The following is a 16172-nucleotide window of genomic DNA, read 5'->3' as shown; positions in this document are numbered from 1 at the left end:
TGGGAAAATGCTTTCCTGCACATTTCTCTGTATCTGCTTCTTCAGTAAAAAGGCATTGTTTTGTTTGTTTTACTTGATTTGCTTTTGGTTTGTTTTTTTTATTTGTTTATTTTTCCACTAAAAAATTTACACTTCCTCCCCTCCTCCCATTCCCCTCCTGCTCCCTCACTCATCCTCCTCCCTCCCCCTCTGATGTGGGAGTGTCATATATCAATCTGTTGATTTCATTGGCTAATTAAATAAAGAAACTGCTTGTCCTGATAGGTTAAAACATAGGTGGGAGGAGTAAACAGGAGGAAGAGGAAGTGAGGTAAGACTCCTCAGACAGACTCAACAGCTCTGCTCTGGAGGAGAGACGCCATGCTCAGCTCTCCCGGGTAGACGCGATAGCTCCTCTCAGAGACACGAGATAGCTCTGCTCTCAGAGACACACGCGATGAAGCTCCGACTCAGGGTGGACGTAGGCTAGAATCTTCCCGGTAAGCGAACCTTGGGGTGCTTACACACATTATTAGAAATGGGCTAGTCCAAGTGTGAGAATTAGCCAAGAAGAGGCTAGATATAATGGGCAAGCAGTGTTTAAAAGAATACAATTTGTGTGTTGCTATTTCGGGCATGAGCTAGCAGGCGGCCTGGGTGCTGGGGACGCAGCCCCGCCGCTCTTATTTCAACACCCCTCCCTGCTTGAGAGAGGGCAGGGAACCCTAGGTCCTCCCCCCTACATCCAGGCCTAGGAAGCTGTGCATCCAAATAAACTAGGGTCCCAAAAAGTACATGCAGTAAAAACAAGTCCCAATGCCTTTATCAATGGCTTCTCAGTCAGCCCCCATTGTCAGCCACAATCGGAGAGTTCGGTTTGATCACATGCTCCTTTAGTCCTGGTCCAGCTGGTTTTGGTGAGCTCCCATTGGATCAGGCACACTGTCTCAGTGGGTGGACCAACCCCTCACAGTCCTGACTTCCTTGCTCATGTTCTCCCTCCTTCTGCTCTTCAACTGGACCTTGGGAGCTCAGTCCGTTGCTCTGATGAGGGTCTCTGTCTCTATCTCCATCTGTTGCCAGATGAAGATTCTATGGTGATATTCGAGATAATCATCAGTGTGATAGTGGGGCAAGGCCAGTTCAGGCACTCTCTCCTCTGCTGCCCAAGGACCTAGCTGGGGACATCCCCGTGGACACCTGGGATCCCCTCTAGAGCCAAGTCTCTTGTCAACCCTAAAATGGTTCCCTTAATTAAGATATCTTCTTCCCTGCTCCCATATTCGCCCTTCCTCCATCTCCACCCTCCCACTCTCCCAAATGCTCGCCAGTCTTTCCCTTCTCCCTCCATGGGGGTAGGGGTAGGGGTGGGGTGAGGTGGGGGAAGGGGAGAGGGAGAGAGGGAAGGGAGAATGGAAAGACTGTTTTTGGTTTTTGTTTGTTTGATTGATTAGTTGATTGGGTGGTTGATTGATTTTTAAAGGAGTTTAATGACACACTCAACAAGAAAGTGTGGGTCAGGTCCTGGGCCACCAAGGGTTTTAGAAACAATTCTAGATGGAACTGTGTAAGAATAACTATTACTAATACTTATCATTCTCTCTGCCTCTCTCGTTGTCACGAAAATCAATGTCTTTAGGGTTTGGAGAGATGACTCTGTGTTTAAGAGCACTGGCTCCTCTTCCATAGGACCCAGGTTTAATTCTTAGTACCCACGTGGTGGCTCACTATCATCTATAACTTCAGCCACAGGTCATTCCAGGATATGATGTCCTATTCTGACTCCTGAGTGAACCAAGCATGCACATGGTGCACAGACACACAGAGGAAACAAACATACACATAAAATAAAAGTAATTTTAAGCTTGGCAATGGTGGTGCATGCCTTAAATACCAGTACTCAAGAGACAGAGGCAGGTGGATCTCTGAGTTCAAAGCCAGCCTGGTCTATAGAGCAAGTTCCAGGATAGCCAGTGCTGTTACACACAGAAACTGTCATGAACACCCCCCTTGCTCCCAAAATTAATTTTAAAATATCAATACCTTAATGTTGAGCCTAATGAGTAACTATGAAAATTTTAACAAGCCTAATTTGTCACTAGTTCCTTATCCATAAAATGAGAGTGGATTTAGATAGTCTTAATACTTTAAATTCTACTTCTGTTTCTTTAATGTATTTATTGAACTTATAAGAAAAATTTCCCTAAACATGGGTAAACATATGTGTTGATGCATACATGTGTGACTCCCTGCACATACAGATAGACACAAAATTGTTCCAGACATTCTCTAAGTTAACATGAACCTAAAAGGACACTGACCTCTAATCAGTTTCTAATCTCTGAAATACTTGCATAGTTTTAGCACATTTCAATGCCAAGCACTCATGTTGAATATTTATCTCTTAAAATGGATTGTTGTTCCTGGACTGATATTGTTAAGCCCGTCTCACAGGACCCCCAATCAAGACCACCACAGAGCCAGTATCTGATGAAAGCACACTGAGGTTGATTACAAGTTAGCTAACTCAGACTGTAATCCAACACACCAACACAGTGAGTGGGGGAGAATGGCCCTGAGGATTCAGAGTAAGGGATTTTTAAAGGGAAAAAAGCAACCATGGTGGCACAAGTCTTGGCATTTGGAGATTGAGTAAAAGAATACAACTTTTGAATTCATTGGTTGGAGTATAAGGAAATTTCAAAACAGTGGCTGTCAGCATACAAGAATTTCAAAACAGTGGTTAATCAGATACCTACAAGGACATTTGAAGCAAGCAGATGTTGTTTGGACACCCTGGTGGGTCACTTTGACTAGGACTGTCACAGTTTCTTGGGAATATTTATGAGTTTGCTGGGCTACATTTACCTCCACTTAGTTAGGTCCTGTCTAAAATGGGGTTCTTTCTCCAAATGGATTTTGTTCTACTTCTTCAATATGATCTAATATTAATAAGAATGCAAAGGTAAAAGCAACTTTCTCACTATGTTTCTGAACTTAATATTTACTGGGCAAAAAGGTTTTTCACAAAGATATGGTTTTATCTTTTATTCCCTGAATTAGAAATTTTTATTTTCAATTCCGAAATTTATGAAATGTATCTGCTCTGTCAGAACAATGACATTACCAAACTTGATATTTGGAGATAGTTGGAAATTTCATTTGCTTTGTTAGAACATTGCTAATAGCTTGTGCTAGCTCTATCCTTTGTAAACACCAATGATTTATCTCCTGACAAGTTTAAAGGTCAAAGAAAAAATGGTCACACACTATGCTAAGTTCTTGATTAATTGTTGGCCAGCAACTCCTTACCCTGGGGAGGGTATTCCAAGGATAACCAATTCATTTGTACACAAAATGTCAATGATTTCCAGAAATCACAAAGCTTTATGACAAAAGTATTGCATCTCTGCTATCCTTGGTTCTTGGTTTTTAAAGCTAATATAATAGTAAGTAATTTCAACAAAATATTTTGCCAGCTAATGCTAATGAAAAACACCAAGTTAACATCAGGATATAAACTGTGTGCATTTCCTACTATTAAGGCTTGATTTATTGAAGGAATTTCTGATTTATATATGGGATACTGTTCTGAAACTTTTAGGGTGTCTATCAGTTTTGTTACTATGGACCAAAGTCATATGCTTGAGGTACCATAAATTTCTTCCATGGTGGCTTCCCACGTTCTGTACTCATCTATAGTGAGTGTGGAACATGAGGTTTGGGATTTCTAGTACCTAGGCTTCAGTCCTGTCTCCATGTTGTCTCTTCCCCATTAATCCTTATTACCAAAGTCTCCAACTTATAGAAAGTGAAATTCTAGGCTAGAGAGATGGCTTTTCCGTGATATTTCATTTGTATTTTATTTTATTTTATTTTATTTTATTGGTTTTTCGAGACAGAGTTTCTCTGTAGCTTTGGTGCCCATCCTGGAACTAGCTCTTGTAGACCAGGCTGGCCTCGAACTCACAGAGATCCGCCTGCTTCTGCCTCCCGAGTGCTGGGATTATAGGCGTGCGCCACCACCGCCCGGCATCATTTGTATTTTAATAAATAAAGCTTGCCTGAAGATCAGAGAGTAAAGCAGCCACACTGGTCAGCCACACAGAACAGGCAATGGTGGCACATACCTTTAGTCCCGGTAGCCACACTAGTTCGCCATATAATCAAGTAATTTCCAAGAGGTAATTATAATCAAACAATTTGAAAAATGGAGGACTAGCAATGTAAGAGGCNTTTTTTTTTTTTTTTTTTTGTTGTGTTAGTGGGTGGGTTTTTTTTTTTTTTTTTTTTTTTTTTTTTTTTTTTTTTTTTTTTTTTTTTTTATCTTCCTAGGACATTGAAGTACAAAATTAAATTATTTGAGATATCTGTGATTGCTTTCAGATTCAAATAAATGTATCTGGCAAAAGAAACCTTACCACATTAATTTTCTTTTTTTATTTATTCTTTGTAGACGTCACATCATGCATCCCGATCCTACCCTTCTCCCTTCACCACTATTGCAGCCTACCTGCCTTCCAGCAAAACAAAATTTAAAAGAAAAAACAAAAACCAAACTAACAAAATAAAGCAAAGCAAAAAAAAAAGACAGTGGGGAGATGCTGTCATGAAAGCTGTAGTGTGACCTGGTGTGTCACAAAATCACACAGTTCACCCTTTAGTCCTTTCATCTTTACTTGCAAGCGTTCCTTGTACTGAGTCATTGGCCTGATTTGAGGTCTCTGGCTTCTGCTACAGCACCAATAATGGGCTCTCACTGGGGGCTCGTCTTGGGTATCCTATTTTTGTCCTGTGTCATGAAGAATCTGAAGTTTTGGATCTGTAGGTTCATCCCCTCCACATGCTCCAGCAGTTGACAGATTCAGTGGATGACAGGGTGGGCTAACTCACAGCCCTGGTTCTGGGCCTGGATGGTAACTGGGCTGGTCAACCGCCCAGCTTTCCCACATCATCCCCATCCAGGGGAACCCTCCAGCACTGCCTCAGCCAGTCCATCCAGTGCAGTTCTCCTGCTCTCCTGCCCTCAGGTCCTCAGATCTGGTTCACCCACCCTCACACCACCAGGGCCAGCTCCACTGTCGTGCCCAGACGTGGTGCAAGGCCCTCTCTCTCAGGGGCATACGAAGTGGGATGGGGTCAGCTCTCCTGCTCTCGCATCCTCAGGACTAGCTCACCTGTGTTCTGACAGCAGGGCAGGCTTTAGTATGCTGCCCAGGTGGGGTTCATGCCCATAGCCCATAGTGAGGGTGGGGCCATCTTCCCTAGCCGAGTGGGCAGCTCTCCGGCTGCAGTATCCTATGACAGGAAGGGCCAGCTAACCCAGGGCCAGAGAGGGGTAGGGCCAGCTCAACATGGCCCTAGGATTTCAGCATGCATGGTTCCTGTGATCCCTTGTGGTAACACAGGACATGGACATCATGGACATGGATACCACCACCACCACCCCACAGCAGGACAATGGACCCAGATGAGTCTTGGTGATATTCATGGCTTCTTTTTACCACCAAGGGCTTTGTGGATGCCCAGGGGCTAGTCAACCAGCTTTGACCATGTTAGTATCTGAGGGCTTTGCTGCAGTCAGGGACATACTGGTCTGGGAGGTCTCTACTGCCACCAGGTCCATGGTGACATCTGGGCCAAGCTTTCGCCAAGAACCACCTTAATGAAATTAATACACTGTGGCATTTTATAAGAAATTTTAAATCATAGTAAATGAGATTCTTTTGATCTAAGAGATAAACTAGGCATGAAATTTTATTTAAATATTTTTTCCTCTTTGGATTAGCTTCTAGCATATTATTCCTTTCTGATATTTTTTCCTCGGTTCTTGGTAACCAAGGTAACATCTTTCTGTGTGCACTGATGGCATAATTCAAAATTGATACCCAAATAATTCAGCTGCTTGGGAATAATGCAGCTAAAACTACTGGTGACCAGCAGCATTAGCAGAGGAGCCGAGCTCCAGCCTAGCACATTCCATTTGCACATATATGTCTTCACTTGAGGCTGAGAGAAGCAGACTCTGGATGACAACTATTGTCTCAATGTTATTTGAAGAATCACAGAAAACTAGATCTAAATTCATATATGTGCAAGAGGTTTACTACTAGATAAGACTGAATTAGGTCCAAGTCACTAGGACAGCACATTGTTAAGAAAAACCCTTTGCATAATGGACTTCTGGTTGTGAGTGTGCTCTGAAACAAGTGAGAAAGTACAAGACTTGATTCAGAAGATGAACCACATTATTTCTTACCACCTTCATTGTAAGCCAGAGCCCTGTTCTGGCAGAAGCTCCATCTCATTCCCCCTCCCCCATCTTGCTCTTCCCAAACCCTGCCTCATCTCAGAAAGCCCACTAAACACCGCTCAAGAGATGCTCAAGATCATTCCCACAGGGTATTTAAACTGTTCTCCCTCCCCCACAAAAAAAAACAGACACGTAGTTTTTCAGGCTCTCTTCCCCATCAGCTCGCTGGAATGGCTGGAAAATCATCCGAAAGCATTTTACTCTTTAAACCTGGGTCTTTTCTAATTTGGCTTGATTTGGTCTGGTTTGGATTGCTTCATCACCAGAGATGCTTATCCGGGTGCAGAAACTATATTTACTCTGTCCATTACTCTGTAATAGTGATGCAGCCTTTCCTTAGTCTCTCACATTACTTTCCTGCCTCCACTAATTCTATGCTTACCAATTGCTTGTACCCTTAAAATTCAGGTCTAATGCATGTAAAAATAAAACAGAAAATCAAAACCTACCTACCCAATCTGAAGGTCCCAAATATCATTCTTGGTACTCATCTATGTATTTTTCATTCTTTAGAAGACCATTAAAAATAAGAATGTACCGCAGAAAAAGAATATATCACAGATATATTCTTTTTATATGAGAACAAGTTTAGATCCCCACAGTCATTTAACAAGTTGGGTGTGATTGCACACAAGTTGAGTGTGACTGCACAAATGCCTGTAACCTGTATTATGGGGAAAGGAAACAAAAGAATTTCTGGTTCATGACCACAGAACCAGTGGGGAATGTGAGGGAGCAAGACAGTACAAAGGTTCCTCCATCGTGTATTCTTGCTGAAGCCATTCCAGGTTTAACTAGAATCTTATCTCCTTGATAGAGAACCCCACAGAAAACTACCCAGCTCTGTTCTAGGAAACCAAAGATCAGGATGTCCTAGCTAACTTAGCTTCTGTTAAACTTTGTATGGAATCCCCTCCACCTAACTTACCTTAGGTGCCTGTTTGTACAGAACCCCCACCAACTAACTGCTTGTCTTAGCTTCTCTTAAACTTACTTACTTACTTACTTACTTTAAATGCTTACTTCTATGAAGTCCCCTGCGGCTGACAAGCAAGATGCCAGGACATAGTTTCCGCCTTTAAAAAATTTGTATTATGAACACTAGGGGCTACACCCAGATCCTTGAACACTTGGGTTTGGACTCAGACCGCTGGAATAAAGACTTTCAATAGTCTATACACTGTGTCTGAGTGGTCATCTCTGGTGAACTCCCCATAACATTTTGGAGGTCCCTCCAAGATGCCAGAGATTGGACTCAGATGCTTAGGGTCTTGGGACCCCCAGGAGTGGTGAAGAGTGCACCAGGTGGAGAGGATTCTTAGGGGGCCCATGCCCCTAGATGTTCCAGAGCCCCAAGAAATTCTGATGCAGACATCACCACTCAAAAGGGTAAAACGGAAGTCATTTGGTTGGAATGCTTCTGGAGGTGAGTCCACTCTGTCGAGGGCACCAATTAAAAAGGACACAAGAAGGGAGGTCAGACACTGCCAGTCCTCTAGATTCTTTGCTGGGGTCTGTGTGGAACACTACCAGAGCCCCCCGTTTTGTTGGATGAATGATTGCTCAATGGCCATCTGTGATTGTCTAGTTGTTGCTGTTAGACGTCTGTGTGTTGTTTGTCTCTGTCTCTTTAAGTCGGTCTGCCACTTGCCCTTGTGATAGGAAGAAATGCAAGCTGCCCAAAAACAGTATATGTTAAAACATTTTCAGAAGGGCTTCTAGGATGTAGAGTATTATGGGGTTCATTTCTCCTTAGAAATATGCCACATCAGTGCCCTCTTCTTAAGGTAGGGTAGCCATCTGAGGGGTCTTTGGATCTACAGGCAGTCAGGACAGTCTGGAACATTGTGACAGGCTCCCCCAATCTTCCTGATCAGTTCTCTCTCTGTTTCTCCCTCCCCCCTCTCTCCCACTTCTTGGTTTTTGAGACAAGTTTTCTCTGTGTAACGGCCCTAACTGTCTTGGAACTAGCTCTTGTAGGCCAGGCTGGCCTTGAACTCACAGAGATCCATCTGCCTCTGCCTCTGCCTCTGCCTCTGCCTCTGCCTCTGCCTCTGCCTCTGCCTCTGCCTCTGCCTCTGCCTCTGCCTCTGCCTCTGCCTCTGCCTCTGCCTCTGCCTCTGCCTCTGCCTCTGCCTCTGCCTCTGCCTCTGCCTCTGCCTCTGCCTCTCAAGTGCTGAGATTAATGGCCTGCCTGGCCCTGAACAGTTCTCTTATGTAAATTGTTGGCTAACCCTTGCCCTCATCCACCCCCATGGTCGAAAACCTGTGTTCTTTCTATGAGAATCAGAGTTTTCTTGGTCCAGCAGGAATAATCAGAGAAGCCAAGACTACTGCAGGTTTTCTCTGTTTTATCTACAGAGATGGAGATTCTGTCTCCTTATGCTCTGACTGAATCAACAGGAAATGTGAGAGGGACCAAACGAAGTGGTCCTGTGCAGAGAGAAGTCTAGGAGGCCCACTCTGCTACACCCATCCTTCCTCTCTCGCATGCACCCAGAGCGGCTATACCTACAGCGAGGACAAACAGGCTTTGTCTGACACTGTGAGATTATCATCTCTCTCCTCCTTGAGGGAAGTGCCAGGTCCCAGTTACAGACAAGGGGAAAGAAGAAGGCAAGGGAGGAGGTTCCCCGCTCCCATTTATGGTATGCGACTTCTTCACCACCAGTAATTTATATAATTGGAAGACCCAAAACCCTTCTTTTTTCAGAGAAGCTGAAGACTCTTACCAGCCTGTTGGAAACTATTTTCTATATACCAGCTGACTGAGAATGATTATCAACATCTCTTGGCCACCCTGTTTACAGCCAAGGAGCAAGACTGAATCCATTCAGAAAGTAGGAAGTCGGCTCTGGGGTCAGGTGGTGGGCCACTGTCTGACACAGAGACCTAAGTAGAGTGAAGTTTCCTGTCCCCCAGACCCAAGTGGAATCCTAATACCAATGAAAGTAAGAGGTTGTTGGACACTTTTTGCCAAACGTTGCTGGGGAGACTAAAAGCAGCCAGAAAACCTATCAACGTGTCCAAGGTTAGTCAGGTAATTCAAAGCCCTGATAGACTGCCTACTGAGCCCTGTGAGGCATACCTGCTGTCTACTCCCATAGAGCCAGTTGTCCCTGAAAATCATCCATCCACCAATATCGCCTTTGTCATGCAGTCAGCTCCAGACACCAGGAGAAAGCTCCAGAAATTAGAGGAATTTAAAGGGATAAATGCATCTCAAAAGGTTGCAATAGCTGAGATTCAGGCAAGGACAGACAGATAAAGAAGTACTCCTTGTAGGGATTGCTGCCCTTAGGGAAATGCATAAGACAGGAACTAGGGAAATAGGTCAAGAAAAAACATCTGGAAAACAACCAGTGTGCCTGTTTTAAGACCAAGGGTCACTGGAAAAATGAATGTCCTAGCAGAAAAGAAAAAGAGGAGAGTCAGCCCATCCTTCAGCTAGTTGAAAACTGATGGGCTGGGTTCTGTACTACTTACCCGTGGGAGCCTAGGATGACAGCAAGAGTAGGGGACAAACTATTAGGAACTTTAACAAAAACTCAGAGCCATCATCTCTTTCAGGAGAAATTTGGTTAGTTTAACTCTTGACATAGGCCAAGCACCTACCAATTACACATGTCCTTTATGGTGGCCAAGTTCTTGGGTAAGAGATAGTCCTTACACAAGAACTTGGCCACTAGTAAGAAAGAGCTATCCTCAGGCTACCTGCAGGAATTCAAAACAAGGTACCCTGATGTTTGGGCTAAGGGGCTTAGAAGCACACCAGACATTCATCATAGTTCAAGTTTTGTAACACAGGTGTGGTCAAACAATACCTCATGAGCTGGGAGGCCAAGCAAGGGATCAAACACATCAACCATTTGAGGGAGTTGAGGGAAGCAAGAATTCTTGTTCTCTGCCACTCCTCATGGAACACTCCTTTGTTCCCTTCTCTGAAGCCCTAAACTCAAGCTTCCAACCAGTACAGGATGTAAGGGAGGTCAACAATTGTGTCAAAACCATCCATCCCACAACACTGAACACTTACACTCTGCTAACTTTGTTGTCTCCTGAAAGGAATATCTGTATCTATATAGTCCTAGGTCTAAAAGATGCTTTCTTCTACCTTCCACTGGCACCAGTCAGCCAACCCATATTTGCCTGTGAATAGACTGACCCAGAGGGTGGATATATCAGCCAACTAACATGGACTCGGTTGCTGCACAGGTTCGAAACTCACCAATATTGCTTGATGAAGAAGCCCTGAGTGCAGATTTGTTAAGAAGAAAGTAGACACTTTCCAATGATTGTATTTCAGACACTCTGCAAATCTCTGCTCCCATATGGGAAAGAGAGGTACAAGAATTCCTGGGGGTGGTTGGGCATTGCTGGATTAATGGGGTCCTTATAAGAGTCCGGCTCTTAAGAATTCCTTCTCAGGGTTCAATTAAAGTCACCACAAAAAGCAAAAGGACCTAAAATCTAAGGGTAAGAAATCTACTCACAACAGGATCTGTCTATCTATGTCTCTTTATTCTTTTCCTTTTCCTCTTATTCCTTATTCATTCTCTTCCTGTTACAGATGTTCCCAGTAATCTATACCTTTATAACCAGCATTTCCCAGCCTCTCTCTTTCTCTCTCTCTCTCTCTCTCTCTCTCTCTCTCTCTCTCTCTCTCACACACACACACACACACACACACACACACACACACGGGGAGAGAGAGAGAGAGAGAGAGAGAGAGAGAGAGAGAGAGAGAGAGAGAGAGAGAGAGATCTGTAGCTGTCAGCTCAAAGGTGAGAGCAGCTAGTGCATGTCCAGGGAACTCCTTAATGGAGAAAATTAGTTCAGAAAGGAATTAAATCATCAGAGAATTCTAGAAAGGAAGGCTAGTGCACTACACTACATTTTTAGGTGGTTGGATAAAGCTAAAAGGTTTGTTTTCAGTAAAAATATGAATAGAGCACGGATTACTTTTTAAATCTGTGCACTGCTTTTTTTCTTCCAGCATGTATAGAGGTTACCGGGTAACCAGGCAACCTATGTAAACAGTCAGGGGAAGCCAATGGCTCCTTTTCTGATCAGCACATTCACCAGGTATTCTAATTTCTATGGGCCTGGGTCTGGAGTTTACACTTACTGCTCTAAGCAGTAGAAACAAAGAGGAGACCGAGGTCTCTAAATTATCAGTTTCGGGGTAGGCTGTTATCAGTCGTTCTGATCATGGGTGGACACTGTGGGTCTGTGGCACCAACAGGAAGAAAGTCTTTTCTCTGGGTTGTGGTTAATTACCACTTCTGCTGTCCTTGAGAGTAAAACACAAGCAGTAAATTTCCTGGACTAAAATCATCAGTAAACTGAGGTGAAGGTGAGTGTACGGAGTTAGGAATCTTTTAATGTAAGGTTAGTTTGGGGTCACTGTAAGCTTATTCTTCTCTCCACCTGATCTTGGTAGCAAGGACTAGGGTATTGTGATATGCTTGACTATGTTTTTGTTTGAAGGAATTTGGACATTGGCACTTTGAGTTAGGAAAGCAGTGGAACACTTTAAGAACTGTTTAACAGGCCATATATTAGTAGGAACACGGAAGACACTGGTGCTAAGAGTTATATGAACTGTTGGAGGCTGGCTCAAGAGGTTTCAGAGGAGAAGAATTTTAGTATGACACCTAGAGATGGTTCTTATGATATTTAGATGAAAATGTGGATGCTTTTTGCCCTTCTGAAGAGTCTGCCTGAGGATAAAGTGAAGAGCTTTGGATTAATTCCATTGGCAGAGGAAATCTCAAAACAGCCTAGTATAGACGTTTGTGTGGTTATTAGTGGTAACTCTAATGAAGATTTATAATGAAAAGGAACAAGCTGAGCAAATAAAAATATAAAATGTAGAGATTGAGAAAAAGAGCACCAGGAAGTGGAATAGAGCTAAATCCTGTGCTGGAGGACATAAACAGATTAAGAAATGGGACAAAGGGAGTGGTGACCTCAAGGCAAGATCCTACCCAGCTAGGTTTCCAATTTGTGAAAAGGAACTAGAGAAAGGCTTAGAGCTGGCTGTTGTGTCTCACATCTTTAATCCATACACTTGGAAAGCAGAGGCTATCAGATTCGAGTTTAAAGTCAGCCTGGCCTAGAGATTCAGTTTTAGGACATCCAAGTTTAAGCAGTGAAAGACAGAAAGCTAGCAAAGATGTAACTGAACAAGAGGGCCATGTTCCAGGCCCAGTAAACAGCAGAACTTTGCAGCCTCAGTCATGTGGTTCTGGAAGTAAAGTATAGAAGAAAGGGACCATGGACTTTGCCACAGAGATGAAGGAAAGATGCTGAGGCCATGTATGTTTCAGGGGTGTACGTGAATGGAGGCCTAGAAAGACCATTGCGTGAAACTGTGAAGTTGAAGCCTGAATTTCCTTGGAGACCCCAAGATGCTAGAGCCATGAGATACCTGTCCAGGAAAGCTGCTAAAAGGGAGTGGAACCAGCCTAAGAGAAAGAAGTATGTTGCAATCAACATAGTTGAAAGGAGTTGGAGATATGAAAAGCATTTTGACATTAGATGTGGAGATGCAGTTTGGAGTTTACCCAGCTGGATTTCAGTCTTGCTTTGGTCCAGTATTCCTTCATTATGCTCCCTTCTCTACATTTTGGAATGGTAATGTATATCCTGTGCCATTATATGCTGGAAGTACGTGATCTGTTTGTTTTTTTTTTTTATTTTGATTTTATAGGGGATGGTTATTATTCCTTTAAAACGGCGGCGGTGGGTGTGTGGACAAACACAGGATAGGCGAGACACGCGTAAAGGAAGAGACGAGACACGCGGCTCCCACGTGGGTGCGCTTTAATGGGGAAAGGGAAACACGATAAGGGATGGGGTGTGCAAGACACACAAGGGGCCAGAGAGGGGTGAGAGAGAGGGGGCGAGAGAGCGAGACCTCGTGGAAGCTCGCTTTTAACGGGGGGCGCAAGGTTATCTGGGAGGAATGACCCGCACCTGGGCACGCCAGCGTGCCAAGGTGTTCTTACTCCAGGAGGAGTCTGGGAGCTGTAGTTTCCAAGGAACAACAATGGTAGTTAAAAGATTGCATGAATCTCAGAAAAGACTGAGCTTTGAATTTTAAAACATTGTTGAGACAGTAACAGACTATGGGGACTTTTGAAGTTGAACTAAATGTATTTTACATTATATATTGTTACAAGTTTATTGTGATCATGAAGTGGTATGTGATAGTTTAAATGTGTTTGGTCCCCATAAGCTCATAGGGAGGGCACTATTAGGAAGTCTGGTCTTGTTGAAGTAGGTGTGACCTTGTTGGAGGAAGTGTATCACTGTGGGGGCAGGTTTTGAGATTTCCTATGCTCAAGATACTGCCCAGTCAGCTGAGGAGAGAGAGCCTGAAATGGCCCGATTCTATAACCATACTAATGAATATCTTGCATATCACCATAGAACCTTCATCTGGCGATGGATGGAGATAGAGACAGAGATCCACACTGGAGCACTGGACTGAGCTCCCAAGGTCCAAATGAGGAACAGAAGGAGGGAGAACATGAGCATGGAAGTCAAGACCGCAATGGGGCACCCACCCACTGAGACAGTGGGGCTGATCTATTGGGAGCTCACCAAGGCCAGCTGGACGGGGACTGAAAAAGCATGGGATAAAACCGGACTCTCTGAATATGATGGACAATGAGGGCTGCTGAGAAGCCAAGGACAATGGCACTGGGTTTTGATCCTACTGCATGTACTGGCTTTGTGAGAGCCTAGCCTATTTGGATGCTCACCTTCCTAGACCTGGATGGAGGGGGGAGGACTTTGGACTTTCCACAGGGCAGGGAACCCTGACTGCCCCTCAGACTGGAGAGGGAGGGGGAGAGGAGTGGGGCGTGGGGACTGGGATGAGGAGAAGGGAAAAGGGAGGCGGAAACTTTTAATAATAATAACTAACTAAATAAATAAATAAATAAATAGATAGATACTGCCCAGTGTCATACTCTATATCTGTTGCCTTCTGATCAAGATGTGGCCAGCACCATATCTGCCTGCACATCAACATGCTTCCTGCCATGATGATAATGGACTGAAGCTCTGAAATGTTCGTTGACACTTGAATTAAATGCTTTCCTTTATAAGAGTTGCTGTGGTCATGGTGTCTCTTCACAGCATTAGAAACCCTAACTAAAGCAATGAATGTGGTGCTTTGAATGGGAATAGCCCCATAGGTTCATATGATTGAATGCTTGTTCATTAGGGAGTGGCACTACTTGATAGGTTTTAGGACGTGTGGCCATGTTGGAGAAAGTGTGCGACTAGGGATAGGCTTTGGGGTTTCAAATGCTCAAGCCTGTTCCATTGTCTCTTTCTCTCTCTCCCTGTTTCCTGCAGATTAAGATGTAGAACTCCCACCTTCTCCTCCAGCATTATGGCTGTCTGCATGTCACCATGCTTTCTGCCATGATTATAATGGACTAACCCTCTGAAAATGTAAGCAAGCCATAATTAAATGCTTTCCTTCATAAGAATGGCTGTGATCATAGTGTCTCTTCACAGAAATAGAACATTGACTAAGACAATGGAATTTGATGATAGCCAAGTCCCTCTTGCCAGCACCATGCCTTCTGAATGGACTATGAATTGAGCACGTGGGCCTCCAAAACCTTTAAAAAGGCCCTGGTGTCTACCCCAGCCTAGACTTTCCCCGGCTTTACTATGTCATTTCATCTGTATATGGATGAGACCATAGGTATTGCCAAGGGAGTCCTCACGCAAACCCTAGAACCTTAGAAAAGACCAGTGATAGGTCCAAAATACTTGACCCCATTGAAGCTGGATGACAAGCATGTGGAAGAGCAATAACCACTATGCCTGCTGGTCAACAAAGTTGAAAACTTAACTTTAGGATAAGAACTGGTCCTCACAGTTCGATACTCTACTGAGGCCTTCTTAAGGGGATCTCCAGAGAGATGGATATCTAACACCCAGATGATCGAAAACCAAGCCCCGATTCTGGGTAAACCATATTATTTTGTTCCATAAGACATAGGCTTTCAAAAAAAAAAAAAAGACATAGGCTCTCCTCCTTACCAGTCTCCTACCAGATGACAACCCTGAGAAATCTCTGCATAACTGGAGGTAATTGGCCTGATTCAGGCCATCAGGCCCATTCTGATTAATGTCTTATTGGCTTTATCAGAGAAAGTATTGTTCAAAGAAGGGAGCAGCTTCATCCAAGATGGGAGCAGAACTGCAGGAGCAGTGGTGGTGACACAAGATAGGACCATCTGGAAACGAACTTTGAGCAAAGTTTAGTCCTTTTGAAGTCATGTTTGGGATACTATCTCCCATCCTCTCTAAACTGGGAGGCATTCCCCAGTCATAGGATGGGAAGATGTACAGCAGAAAGATATCTTTTGGCATGGCATAGCCATTACATTAATGAACTTGTTGTGGCTATAGTTAAAGGCACAGGACACATTCAAGGTCAGCCCCCATCAGCATATCATCAGGGGATGGGGAGGAGAGCATGAAGTTCCAACTGGCCCTTAGAGACTGTTGACAATTAATGGTTGTTGAAAGAGAGGTGGACCATTTATTCACTGATTAAATTCAGTGGGTTATGCACAAAAAGAAGACATGAAAGGATGATTTGTTGGAAAGAAGGGTTTCAATGGGAGAGGAAGGGGGAAACAAAAGGGATGAAATGCCTATAATTCACTAAATAAATATATAAAACTCTCAACAAAGTCACCAAAAATTTTTATTCCACCCAATTTCCTAAAAATAACATGATTTTTATTTTATTTTAGTTTTTATGTCGGAGCCTGCTCAAACAAAGTGAGCTAGGTTTCCTGGATCATGGATGATGAAATGTCAGATGGAAGAAACTGAGACA

General features: G+C 43.7%; 1 long non-coding RNA gene across 2 annotated transcripts; it reads left to right on the top strand.

Moving 5' to 3' along the window:
* Positions 1-343: 343 nt before the first annotated feature.
* Positions 344-14088, top strand: LOC126493417 (uncharacterized). Of its 2 annotated transcripts, XR_007589809.1 has the most exons (4): positions 344-479; positions 8654-8940; positions 12625-12931; positions 13730-14088. It is a non-coding gene; the product is annotated as an uncharacterized lncRNA (long non-coding RNA). The 2 variants fall into 2 exon arrangements; XR_007589810.1 differs by lacking the exon at positions 8654-8940.
* Positions 14089-16172: the final 2084 nt, after the last annotated feature.

Source organism: Alexandromys fortis, unplaced genomic scaffold (genome assembly GCF_014885135.2).
Source record: "Alexandromys fortis isolate MF-2015 unplaced genomic scaffold, M_Fortis_MF-2015_v1.1 scaffold_331, whole genome shotgun sequence".
Classification (NCBI taxonomy): Eukaryota; Metazoa; Chordata; class Mammalia; order Rodentia; family Cricetidae; genus Alexandromys; species Alexandromys fortis.
This window is presented reverse-complemented; position numbering and strand designations above follow the sequence as displayed.